Raw genomic sequence first — 14,237 nt, 5'->3', positions numbered from 1 at the left:
TTGATGCCTAGACGAACACAGCAAACACGCGGTGTAGTTTCTGAACATTAATGCTAGAACACTGTAGGACCTGTATTGCGTCCCAGATTTTTGTGACAAGGAATCATGTTACACGCTGCAGTTCTCGCGAATATTGATAAGTGGCAGGCGTTCCATCGGTCCGATTTTCTTTTATTTCTTTTGTCCGCTCCTTCCAGTGCTCGTTACTGTCCCTGTAGGCGTCAAGAGAGGCGCCAAGGTACTTAACTGGGGTCGTGACCCAGCTTATGTTTGAAGAGTGGTCTGGTATAGACGCCCACGTCCCATGCCAAAACCCCAAACATTTTTGGCAGGTAACAAAGTTATTAGTGACGTTACAGAACTTTCGGAAGATACACACAGTGCTCGCTAGGTTTCGCGTATTTTTACAGCATACAGCCACATCGTCAGCATATACCAATAACTTCACCTCTGCTGTTTGAAGACGAAGCCCCTTAATGCCATCGTTTTAGATGATGGCCTGGCACAACGTTTCTATGTAAACACAAAATAGGAGTGGACTGAGTGGACAACCCTGGCGAACGGAGCCGTTCACGTTAATGGGGGCCCCCAACGTCTGATTAGTTATAAGTCTTGTATAGTAACCCCGGTACGCCAAGGTCACCCCCTCAGCGATTATGTGGCCAAAATTAACTTGTTCAAGGATGATGGCCAATATCTCGTGAGAAACGCAATCCAACGCTTTTTCCAAGTCAAGCTGGATGATCGCTACGGCATCACACATGGCGTCATAACACCCCAACACACACTTCATCTTATGGATGTTGCCCGCAGGGGCGTCTGCGTCAGCAGGTGTTTCGTGTGTTGCGACACCACGTACCCGAGCACACGAGGGTTGGCCCCTCCCGCGTGTAGCCGTGCGCGGCTTAGCCGTGTCCGGGGAAAGGGGGATCCTGGGGGTTGAGCCGATGCCGGGTGTTCGGACCTTCGAGGCACCTCGGCGGAGGCAACACGCCTCTTTGGCCTCTGCTTCACGTAGACGGCACCCCCGGACTGACACACCCGGGGGAAATCGGCAGTCACCTTTTCCTGTCTTCTCTCTCTGAACGCTTTTTCTTTACCCTCTTCTTTCACACCTGTCCTGCCTCCTTGTATCTTCTGTTCCCTTCAATTTTTCGTAGGTGGCAAGGGTTAACCTTGTGTGGCTAACCTACCTTGGTTATGTCGTATTAGGCTATAGTCTCGATGTACAGCTGGCATGCACAGGACTTGTTCGCATGTTCCTCTCGCGTCCCCTTGTTGGGATCCATGGTGGGCGGCTGGCACCGTGGCTGAACAACAAAATTTTTGTATCGCTCCTTCCTTACCCCAAAATGATCGCCCCTCTTACAAAAGAGGGCGGACCGAAGCAAATGAATTTTTCCAGAAAAATAAAATAGCCTTCCCAAAATACCATGTAATACACAGTGAAGTAAAAGAAAAGCCAGCAAGACTCTTGTCCCCATTCACAGTATCAAAGTTCTTGGCAGAAGCCCTTGGCTGTGGCTACAAGCTGTCAAAAATGTCTAGTGGCGATTTGCTGCTCGAACTTCGAGACAACGTGCAATACACCAAACTGTCAAACCTTGCGTCCATTGGGGACATCCATGTCTCCGTTACATCCCACCGATCCCTCAACACTGTCCGCGGTGTAATATCAGAAATCGACTTCGTACACTTTACAGAACAAGAAATGCTTGAAGGGCTCACCGACCAAGATGTCATAGACGTTCACCGGATCAAAATCCGGAAGGACAACAAAGAAATCGACCCGAAACACCTAATCCTCACCTTCAACAGCAACACACTCCCTGAACAAATAGAAGTCGGCTACTTGAAGATAAGTGTAAGGCCCTACATTCCCAACCCCCGCAGATGCTTCAATTGTCAGAGGTTCGGCCACGGCTCACAGAGTTGCCGGGGCCGCAAAGCTTGCGCAAAATGTGCTTCAAAAGAACATGCTACTGAAAACTGTAACGGTGCCGCGCGCAGCGTAAATTGCGAAGGAGAACATGCCGCGTACTCCAGGGCGTGTCCGTCCTGGAAAAAAGAAAGAGAAATCATCCCACTGAAAACCAAAGAAAACATTTCATTCAAAGAAGCCAGAAGGCGCATCGCACTAACAAACACATTCCTCTTCAATGGAAGAAATAACTTCGCCGATGTCGTGCGACGGGGCGTAGCGCCACACCAACCTTCGGCGGCTGCTGAGGCAACGGTTACCGGGCCTTCAGCCGAACCACCCACGCCCCAGGCAGAGACAGCGCAAGCTGTCCTGCACCTACTAATCAGGGCCCGCCGGCCCTCAAGTCGGCCGCCCAAGAGGTTTCTCCCCAACGGGAGAGGCCTAAAACACACACACCCGCCTTGTCGCGGAGCTCCAGCGCCTCAGGAGAGGCCATGGAGACAACTTCCGATCCGCCCCCGCAACCGCGGATGCAGAACTCATTCGAAAGATAGAAAAAAGAAAGAACCCCTATAACGGGTCCTCAAACCCGAGGAACCTAATTATTTATAGCCACACCCCTACAAAATACTTAAACATGACGTTCCTGGTACATTGGAATTGTCGTGGACTTATCAAAAACTATAGCGACATAAAAGATATCCTAAACACTTTTTCTACTGTGGCTTCATGTTTACAAGGAATGAACTTAGGACCACAACACAAGAACATTTTTAGAAAACTACAAAGTATTTTGTTGTGACAGAGCAAGCGAGTAGGCTCTCTGGAGGTGTCGCGATTATAGTCCAAAATGGTGCTGCTACTCACGAAATCAGGCTTCAAACGAAATATGAAGCTGCAGCAGTGACCGTCCTTGATTTTAAAACAATTACCATATGTACTGTGTATCTGGAACCACATTTAAATGTTACACTTCATGATTTAGAAGCACTTTTTAAACAACTAGCAGAGCCATATTTAGTAGTAGGGGATCTTAATGCTCACTTGTGTTTTTGGGGGAGTGACCTAGCAGACACTAGAGGCCGTATCCTAGAAGATTTTATTTTATCAAATAACGTCTGCCTGCTCAATACAGGAAAACACACATATTGCTCTCCGAGGTCAGGAAAAATGAGCTGCTTAGATTTATCTTTTATTTCTCCATCACTTTTTACCGATAATAAATGGGATGTTGTTGACAACCCCTACGGAAGTGATCACCTTCCTGTAAAAATTAACCTATCATCCCCACCAGAAATCATCCCAAGCAAACCACGTCGTTGGAAGCTGTACTTAGCAAACTGGGCACTGTTCCAAGAACAGGCCAGCCTGGAAAAAGTTTTCTCGAGTAATCTAAATGTCGACGATCAAAACAAATTGTTCACAACCTGTATTATTAATGCCTCGGGAATGGTTCGACATAATCATAAAATCTGGTACACGCAAGAATGTAGGGAAGCAAAAAAGAAACAAAACAAAGCCTGGGGCATCTTCCGTAGATACCCAACCCATGATAATCTCGCAAATGTTAAAAAGGCGAAAGCCAACGCACGCCGCATCCGTCGAGATGCTGAGAAAACTTCCTCGAAGAACTACATATCATCTATTAACTGCTCAACCACATCCAAAAAAATGTGGTAACAAGTCCATAAATTAAATGGCAGCTTCTCCCGTTTCACAATCCCGTTTTTAACAGCTCCTGGCACACAAACGAGTCTAGAAGAACAGGCAGACCTACTAGGGGAACATTTTTCTAATGTTTCAAGTTCCTCACACTACACTCAATCGTTCTGAAGCACAAACATGCAACCGAAAAACAAAAACTTCCTACAAGTGGCTGTACAAATGAGCCCTATAATGCATTAATCATATTTCACAAAATCCAAAAAGTACTGTCCGCAGGTAAACAGACGGCACCTGGCCCTGACCAAATACATTATGAAATGCTGGCTCACCTCTCAGACGCTGCTGTGAACGCACTTTTACAATTCTTCAACAAAATATGGGTATCGCGAAAAATACCAGAGGCTTGGAAAAAAGCCGTGATTGTACCGTTTCTGAAGCCTGCAAAGCCACCAACCAGCCCTGGCAGTTACAGGCCTATAGCTCTCACAAGTTGTCTCGCAAAATCATTTGAAAGTATCCTGAACGTTAGGCTCACGTTCACTCTTCAATCACGTGAACTACTTGACATCCACCAGTGCGGATTTAAAAAAAAACGTGTTCAACGACTGATCATCTCGTCCGCCTAGAAAATACAGTCTGAGAAGCATTCGTACACAAGCAACACTGTTTAGCAGTCTTTTTCGATATCGATAAGGCTTGCGATACCACCTGGAGGTTTGGTATTCTCCGCGACCTAGCAGAACTTGGTATTCGTGGTAGGGAGCTGAACTGCCTGAAAGATTTCATCTCCGACCGTTCATTTCATGTAGCCTTGGTGCAACCCTGAAGAAATTTGTCCAGGAGAATGGAGTGCCGCAGGGTTGTATATTAAGTACGACACTTTTATAGTGAAAATGAACTCCATAGCAAAAATCATTCCTAGGTCCATTAGGTATTCTGTATATGTTGATGACCTTCAAATAGCATGCACATCATCCAGGTTACCAACATGCGAGAGACCGATACAACTCACATTGAACAAACTCGTGATTTGGGCAGACAAGAATGGGTTTAAATTTTTACCCCAAAAACAGTTGCTGTCCTCTTCTCACTCAAAAGAAGCCTACAGGTTGACCCCACCCTACACCTAAATGAAACCGTACTTCCGGTAAAGAATGAACAGAAATTTTTAGGCATAACTTTTGACAAAAAGCTCACATTCCTACCACACATAACCACCCTCAAAAAGAAAGCTTCCCAGTCACTAAATATACTCAAAGTACTGTCATATAAACATTGGGGTTCTGATAGAATATGTCTTCTACACATTTATCGTTATTTAGTGCGTTCCTCTTTAGATTGTGGCTGCATAGTGTATGGCTCAACAGGACCGACATACCTAAAAAAATTAGACCCAGTACATAACTCAGGCTTGCGTATTTCATGTGGTGCATACCGAATGTCTCCTATAACCAGCCTTTACGTAGATGCAAACGAACCCCCTCTAGAAAATAGAAGAGCCGCTCTAACCTGTGCATATAGTCTTAAGATACAATCTTTACCAAAACACATTTGCTACCCACTTGTAACAAAATGCCCTTCACGAGTACTTTTCAACAACAAACCACAAACTACAAGACCACTGCTCCTTCGATTTGAAGAGATGTGCCGCAATCTTGGCATATTGGACACCTTACCTGGCATTACCCATAGACAAAATCCACTACCCCCATGGTTCATCTTTCCGACAGCTTCCGATGTTACTTTAACACAGTTCCGTAAAGCACAAACTCCGCCACAACACATTATTCAGGAATTCCTAGCACTAAAAGAAAAATACAGCAGTTTCACAGATTTTTATACAGTTGGTTCGAAAACAAAGGACCATGTTGGAAGTGCAGTCGTCCAAGGAAACTGGGAAGAAACAGTAAGACTTCCGTAGTACACATCCATTTTCACTGCTGAATGTTACGCCATTTCTGTAGCAATAGAGAAAATAGTAAAGGAGAACCTCGCAAATCGCATCATATATACAGACTCCCTAAGTGCACTCACAGCTCTTCATGCCGAAAATGCAGTCACACCATTATTAGGAGACATTATACACAATTTAATAAATGCTACCACCCAAGGACTGAACATTAAATTATGCTGAGTTCCGAGCCACGTCGGAATTAGTGGCAATGAGAGAGCAGACGCATGCGCGGCACAGGCCCGGCACGAAGAAATCACAAAAGTAAAGATACCTCCTAACGACTTCATGAAGTTAATACATCATAAACTAAGAAAAAATGGCAGTCTGCTTGGAACAATGAAGCAAACAACAAATTACACCTGTTAAAACCCGTGTTAGGCGAATGGAAATCTTGCACACACCAGGAACGTTTCAAAGAAGTGATTCTGTACCGCCTTCGCATAGGACACACACACCTAACACACAACTTCATACTAACAAAGCAAGACAAACCCCACTGTGAACTATGTGGAGATGAACTAACAGTAAACCATATCCTATTTTCATGCATAAACCTTGAACCACTGAGGAAGAAGTTTTTTACCTTATTTTACAAAGAACATATCCCTTTTCACTCAGCTTTGATTTTAGGAGAAGATGGGCTTGTTGAAGTATCATGTGTTTTTAGTTTTTTAAAAGGAGCTGGAGTTCTCTTAAAACTTTAAAACCTCGCAGAGTGCTTATCTACATATTACAGAACACCTCATCCACCTTCTCATCCCTGAGAAGAAGGCCGAGGTCCTTCGCTAAATTGTTGGGAATCTCCGGGCTCTTGCCCAGACAAGGACTCACTGAGGTGTCCCAACTTATTGAAAGAATCCATACCTAGTGTTTGGCGCATGATAGCCTAAGCTGCTTATGTGCCATTAAACTCAACTCAACTCAACTCTTATGGATGTTGGTGAAAATGGTTCTACCGCGAATGCCACACGTCTGGTGTGGGCCGACTACTTCCTTTATAACTGACTGCACCCGTCCTGCCAGCACCTTCAATAATATTTTGTAGTCACAGTTAGTACTTTGGGTCGGTAGGCGGAAAGTTGCTTGAGCTTTTCGGTCTCTTCTGTTTTAGGTAGTGGTACTGTATGGGACTGGCCAAAGCATTTTGGACGGATTTTCAGTTCGTATGCTTCATTGAATACTGCACTTAGGCTAGGAGCTAGGTGGTCTCTAAACGATTTGTACCAAGCGGCACAAAGACCGCTGGACCTGGTGACTTACCATGATTCACATCTTCGATAGCCTTCATTACTTCATTTTCTGTTATTGGCAGTTCTAGCGTCTGTTTCACTTCACGCGAGAGTTGCGGCATTCGATGCGAAAATAAGTGCTTGAAACTTTGCATGTAGACGGAATTGAATGCGAAAAGCTTTTGGAAATGTTCAAAGAAAGCACGCCCTATATTTTTCATATCACTTACTACCACCCCGTTGTATCGGATGGACTCAACCTTCTTACGTCTGGAGGGCTTTCTTTTCTATTCCCAGTGCTCTTTTCGTTGGTGTTTCCCCGCATGTTAGTCTTTCTGTTATCGCGCTCACGAGCGCGCCTCGATGGCGCTCTTCGTCGAACACCTCCAGCTTCTTCTTAACAGCACGCATAACTTCTTGATAAGCGCCTGGTTCCTTGCATTCGAGCGTCACCATTTCTTCAAGCAATGTTTTTAAATCGCTTTCTCTGGCCTTCTCTTCATATCGCATTACGCTACTCCTATCAATTGCCTTGTTTTTTATAGTCTGCTTCAGCAACTCCCATTCCTCGCCCATTTTCATAGAACTGTCTTTTCCAAAAGAATTCAGAGCATTCACTACCGTTTCGTTAAAAATTTCATCCCGTAGGAGCTCAACATTGATTTTCCACAGTTCCCAGACAAAGTCTTTTCATTAATTTTTGTGGCCTACCCTGCATTTTACCAGGCAGTGGTCAGAAAACGATTCGGCAGTAATTGCATTGCACTGGCATTTTTCTACTCAATCATATGATAGATAGATATGGTCCAGGCGTGCATGACTTGTGCCCTGGAAATGAGTGTACCTCGCTTCACGGTCAGCCCCGAAACACTGAGCGATATCTTTTAATTGAAATTCGTGTATGATCTGCGCCATGATATCGCTGCTTTTGTCATGAACTACGCGTCGCGTAGACCTATCCTTGATGTTTATTACACAGTTGAAGTCCCCGACACAGGCTATCGTTTTGTGCACAGAGAAGTGATGCTTTAAGTTCAAAAAGAAATTTGCCCTTTCTTGCACCGTATTAGGCGCATAAACGCACAACACGCGCCATTGGACATCACGATAACTGAAATCACAAAGGACAAGTCGTCCGGAAGTGCACGAGAAATAACCCTCTACGACCAGGCCTGGATGCTTCCTCACAAAGAACACACACCCCGCCGAAGTTCTTAAGGCGTGGCTCACTACCGTATTGTAGTTATGCGTGAACCTTTGCATCATGTTCCCGGTATTCTCCTCGCCGTCTACCTTGGTTTCTTCCACTGCTAAAACGTCGAGGCCGTGGTCCACTAGTAGTCTATACACCTGACTCTGTTTCCTTTTGGCGGCCAGACCTCGAACGTTTAGCATGCGGAGGCTAAGCGACGGGTTGGTAGCCAGTTGAGAAGGCCAGGAGAATGGTGCTCACCTTAACGTCTAGCTGACCGCTAGACGCCTCCGAGGCCATCCGGTGGCCGTCGCCCGAGTTCGTCCTTGGTTGGCTTTGCGGTGGCGGTGAGCCTACGGTCAGCCTCCACGATCGGCTTAGGCTTGAGGGTGGAGCGCCTTACGAGAAGCGTCTTAGCAGGCGGTGCCTTGGAGTCCCCGCCGGCCTTTCCGTCGATCTTATCCTGCTGAAGGGACCGCTTTACCGGTGCCGAGACGCCTTCGACGCGGGCGCCAACTGGGGTCTCGTTGCCTTCCTCTGCCTGCGTAGCATCCGTAGCCGGCTCGCGGCTCTCATTTTCTTCCGGAGCCAGCCTCACACTTTCCAATGTAGCTGCTGGCTCCATGGGCGGAGGGACGTGGTTGCGTCCTCCTTCAGTGGACATGGTCGTCCCGCTCGTTTCTACCGCCACATTGCTGTTTCCAGCTCCCTTGGCCGCTTCCTCCGCCTCGGTCACGTCCATCATATGCTCTGATGTGGACGCCTCGCTCTGTGCCGAGCCCGCGGCTACTGCGTAAGATCGTACACAGTCCGCGTCATTGTGTCTGAAAAGCCTGCACCGGGAGCAACGGGGAACCTTTCAGTCTCGATGAACGTGGCCAGAGCCCCGGCACCGCAGGCATTGCATGGGACGTTCTGGGGCTACCACCAGGGCAAGCTCGCAGCCGACGCGGATCTCGTTTGGCAGATCGTCAACTTTCCGCCCAGACTTCAGCTGCTCGGGTCGTAGAGCCCTTGTCGAAAACGTCATCCGCTCACCAGCGCTCGCGGGTCACTTCCGTCACTATGCCAAAGGAGGTCAGCGTGGTCTTCGTCATCCACCCCATGCAGAAGACAGTGGATACGAAGCTTCACCAGTTGTTCCTTGGGGTCGATGACCGGGCAGCGACTCCCCTTCACCTGCAGCTCCTTTAGTGCCACCAGCTTGAGCAGCCTCGGGTGTCTTCATCACTGCGGCCAATACATGGTCCATCTGGTACGCTCCAAAGGCAACGACGCCGGTGAGCATATGAAAAGCTTGAAGCGCATCCCGAAAATTCTCGACACGAAAAGGGCGAACACGAGCATCGCCGTGGAAAAAAACTGTGTTTAAAGGATGCGTCCTGTAGGTAGCCGAGGCAAAATGATCTGATAATTCTTATCATCCTCCGGCGAATGCCTGTTGCCAGGGCTAACCGCCGCATATGCCGCTCCACTGGAGCCCATGATTCCGCGATCCGTTCAGCTCTGGAGTCGGAAGCAGAATGACTGAGCTATAGTGGCGTCTCGAAGTGGCGCACAAAAAGGTTGAGACATGTAGCGCTTGCATTACACTCAAGATATGTGAATACAAAAAAGTATCTACTGCCACCTGTCAGAATTCTACTCACGAACCCTGGTTTACAAGACCAGTGCTCTACCACTGAGGTATAGCGGCGACTTGAAGTGGTGCACAATACTATTCAGCTATGTAGCGCTTGCATCAAACGCAGATAAAATGTGAATACAAAAAGTATCTACAGCCACCACTGAGGATTGAACTCACGACCGCTGGTTTACAAAACCAGTGCTCTACTTGTGAGCTATAGCGGCGACTCGAGTAGGCACAGAAAACGGTTCAGCTATGTAGCGATTGCATTATGCGCAGATTTATGTGAATACAAAAAGTATCTACAGCCACCAGTGAGGATTGAACCCACGACCCCTGGTTTACAAGACCAGTGCTCTACCACTGAGCTATAGCGGCTTTTTTCTTTATTGCCATTCTTTCATAACTGAAACAGACATACATATGGCGTAAGGATGACATGTACAATGTTCTGTTGATATAACCACCTGCCGTCATTTGGCAGGCGTGCATTGTTAGAACCACTTTAGACAGACGAGTTCCTCTAACAAGGTGGCCCATTCAGACTTATCTAGTCGTGCATTGCAAGCCTCGCGCCAGAACAAAATACTTTTAGTAAAGTTCCCTCTAGCTGGGCGAATAACCAGTCTTTCATGTCTGACGTCCATGCGCGTTTTCCACAGGCTGTGTAGAATCAGCGCCATAAGCATATCGCAAGGAACACCATCTTCACTGTCAATTGGAAGGAAACCGGTGCCGTACGGTGTGATAGGCAACTCCTTCTTTAGTGTACGTTGCAGAATTAGCCACAAAAAAAGTGCGTCCGAGCAATCCAAAAATATGTGGTCGATCGTGTCTAGTTTTCTACCCCTGCTGCAGTTGATCGACCATGCGACAAAGGGGCCTTTTTCTTGTAGCGAAGGTTTGACGAGAAGAGTTCCAGTATGCGATTGGCAGAAAAATGTTTTAGCCCCAGATTGCACTGGCATCAGTTTCACTCGCTTCAATAGATCTGCTCCTGTGCCCGGTGAAGACATAGGCCGGTACAAAGGAACAGGCATACAAACATCAACTAGGTCCTTTCACAATTTTTTCCTTCCAACAATAGCAAGATAATCAAATGAAAAGCGAGCATGGAAGAATTCTACGGACCAAGCTACCTGCCGTAAAAATCCACGGAGACTTGCGCCATTTGCCGTTTTTGAGGATACGATAAATTGAGGTAACGCATTTCGTAAACGTAATTGGCACACTGTTCGCAAGAAAGGATCCTTTTGATCTCCCAAAAAAAGAAATCTTGAGACGACGTGCCTCAAAAACAAATGTGCAAAACGAAGGCCTCGTGACTTCACCGACTGAAATAAATTAGTGCGGCTCGTTCTCTCCCATGTGGATCCCCATATAAGAACCGCGCATGCTCTGTGTATCTTTTGGATGGTCATTCATGACATGCACAGTGCTTGCAGTACATACCAGATTTTTGGAAAAAGATAAAGATTGCATACGATTGATCGCGCGAAAATCTATAAATTTCTACCTCGGAACTTTGTTGTTTTAATCATAATAATAATATTTGGGGTTTTACGTGCCAAAACCACTTTCTGATAATGAGGCGCGCCGTAGTGGAGGACTCCGGAAATTTTGACCAGCTGGGGATCTTTAACGTGCACCTAAATCTAAGCACACGGGTGTTTTCGCATTTTGCCCCCATGGAAATGCGGCCGCCGTGGCCGGGATTCGATCCCGCGACCTCGTGCTCAGCAGCCCCACACCATAGCCACTGAGCAACTACGGCGGCTCGTTGTTTTAACTTTAACTTGCTCTACTTTTTTTTCTTTATTGCCAGTTCTCAACGTTTTCACATACTCGTATATCTTATGAGCAACACAACCAAAATTAACAAATTAACAGAAATATTCCACGCTTCATGTAGAAAAAGAAACATTCTGTAATAAAGCGGCCAGCACAACTTGGCTAGGTGCAACGAATTCTCCTTTTTTTACTTCAATAAAACGTGACATGGTGTTCACGAAAATGCAGGCGCGCAGGGCGTGCCTCTGGGTCACAAAAGAAGCATTCCATTCGGGCTCGCCATAGACAGTAGAGGCCTGTGAGCATGATGAGCTCAAAAGGGACTCCGTCCTCATTATCTAACGGCAGAAATCTGATGCCATGCGGATCCAAGGGAAATCTTTCTTTATGGTTCTTTGTAGGAGATCCCAAAACAACACCCCCCTCCCAACAATGCAGGAACACATGGTCTACTGTTTCCATTTTTTTTTGCAAATCAGACAGTTGGAACCTTACGGCATGTAAAAACCGCGTTCTTCCAAAAACTTTCTCACTGTGGGAGTGCCCGTGTGAAGCTTGAAGAAAAAAAGATTTCACTCCTGGCTGCACGTCCATTCTTTTAATGCGTTTTAAAACATTGTTACCTTGACCTCTACTGTATATAGTTGGGTACATCGTCATTGGAAAAATAAGATCACACAGGTCACTGTACAATTTGTTCCTTTTTAAACTGAACAGATAGTCATTCGAAAACCGTACTGACAAAAAACGGACACTTGCTACTATATCTTTAGAAAAACCGAATAAAGTACCAGGCATTATTTGACTGCTGATAACAACTCTGGTAACGCATAACAAAGTCTCACTTGACACATCGCTCTTAAGAATGGGTCGTTGACGTCACGAGAGACAAAAAATCTATTTACAAGCTGTCGCACGAAAAGGGGCGCCAGACCCAGCCTCCCCCCCCCCTCCCATCTTTCACACGCCGAAAAAGATTCGTGCGGCTGCAGCTTTCCCAGCTGGACGCCTAAATAAAGACAGCAAAAACTCGATGCAACTTCTGCACATACACTCGCGAGCAATACAACACTTGCATAATATACCATTATTTACTAACAAAAAATAAATTGCACACTCTCGCTCTGGCGAAAATTGAGTGATGTGCACCTTTCCACCTCTCCGTCTTTTCTCGTGTTTCTTTCACGTTTTCTAGCCATAAATCATCAGTTTTCTTATAAATTTCAAGGGGAACGCCGAGGTACTTTACTGGTGTTCAAACCATCTCACGTTATCAAATGTGTCGGGGGCTGACGGCCACTCGCCATGCTAGAACCCCACGCACTTTCCCCAATTCACAAAGCTCCCCGTCACCTCTCCAAACCTTCTTACTACAGCAACGGTCTCCAGCAGACTCCCTATTTCCTTGAACCACACAGCTATGTCATCAGCGTATGCCAAGAGCTTTACCTGTGACGCCTGCAATCTAAAGCCATGAACCCTATCATTTTCAATTATTGCTTGGCATAAGGTTTCAATATAAATACAAGAGCGGACTCGCCGCGTACCATTGACGCACACTCCGATGAACCTCAACGCGGCCGCCCAATCCGTTGTTGAATATGAGGCGTGTTTTGCAGTTTTGATACGCTATGGATATAATGTCCATGATGATTCAGCCTAAATTAACATGTTGAAGTATTGCAAACAACATGGCATGAGGCACACAGTCAAACGCCTTTTCTTGGTCAAGCTGAAGGATTGCGACAGCCGACCGATAGGCATCACAGCACTCAAGCACACCTAATAGAATGAATATTAGTAACAATAGAGCGACCCTTAATACCAAAGGTTTGATGGGATCCTACAATCTGCATTACAGCCAATATTTTCAGAAATATTTTATAATCACAGTTAGTTAATGAAATTGGTCTGTATGAGGTCACAAGTCCTAGCATATCTTTTGGTTCTGTTTTTGCAATGAGCACAGTGTGTGCTTGGGAGAATGACAGGGGCAACGTTTCCAACTTAATTGCCGCATCAAAGACATCAACTCAGAGGAAAGGTCATGTTTGAATGCTTTGTAAAATGCCGCGCTCAGACCATCCGGCCCGGGCGACTTGCCAGGGTTAAGATCACCTATCGCCTTTTCTATTTCTGCTATTGATATCGCTGCTTCGAGAGCTGCTTTTCTTTCTTCTTGCAGCCGCGCCATGCGTTCCAAGAAAGTTATTTTAAAACCTTCCACATCTACTGATTTATGGGCAAACAGCCTTTCATAGAATCGAGAAAACGCTTGGCCTATGCCCTCTGTATCGGTTATCTCAACACCGTTTTCTTCTATCACATCGATGTGCTTGCGGTGAGCATGGGCCGTTTCGATTCCCAGCGCTCGCTTTGTGGGCGTCTCCCCGGCAGCCCAAGCCTCGGCTCCGGCCCGCACGAGCGCTCCCTGATAGCGTTCTTCGTCTATTACTTCGAGTTTCTGTTTTATGCTACTGATGTGGTCTTTAAACTTGCCCGTCTCTTGGCACGCAAGCTTAACGAGCCTTTCGAGCATCGTTCTTAAATTTCTTTCTTTGACTTTTACCTCATACTTAAGGCAGCTATATCGCTCTATGGCTTTCGTTTTGTCATGTTGCTTTAATAAGTCCCATTGTGCGCCAACACTGGGCATCCTTTCTGTTTTCATTTCTTTTATCGCCTCTTTCACAGCTTGAATAAAACATTCGTCGCTCAGGAGATTTACGTTTATTTTCCACAAATCCTATGAAAATTTGTTTTGTTTTCCCTTGCTTTCCAACCGACATTTAACTAGACAGTGGTCCGAGAACGACACGGGCGCGACATGATACTGGGTGCACAAAGGTAATATC

The 14,237-nt window shown here is 46.2% G+C and overlaps 1 non-coding gene across 1 annotated transcript; it reads right to left on the bottom strand.

Moving 5' to 3' along the window:
• Positions 1–9,897: 9,897 nt before the first annotated feature.
• Positions 9,898–9,969, bottom strand: TRNAT-UGU (transfer RNA threonine (anticodon UGU)). The gene has a single exon. It is a non-coding gene; the product is annotated as a tRNA-Thr (tRNA).
• Positions 9,970–14,237: the final 4,268 nt, after the last annotated feature.

Source organism: Dermacentor variabilis, chromosome 7 (genome assembly GCF_050947875.1).
Source record: "Dermacentor variabilis isolate Ectoservices chromosome 7, ASM5094787v1, whole genome shotgun sequence".
Lineage (NCBI taxonomy): Eukaryota > Metazoa > Arthropoda > Arachnida > Ixodida > Ixodidae > Dermacentor > Dermacentor variabilis.
The sequence above is the reverse complement of the archived record's forward strand: the minus strand, read 5'-3'. Positions and strand labels throughout refer to the sequence as shown.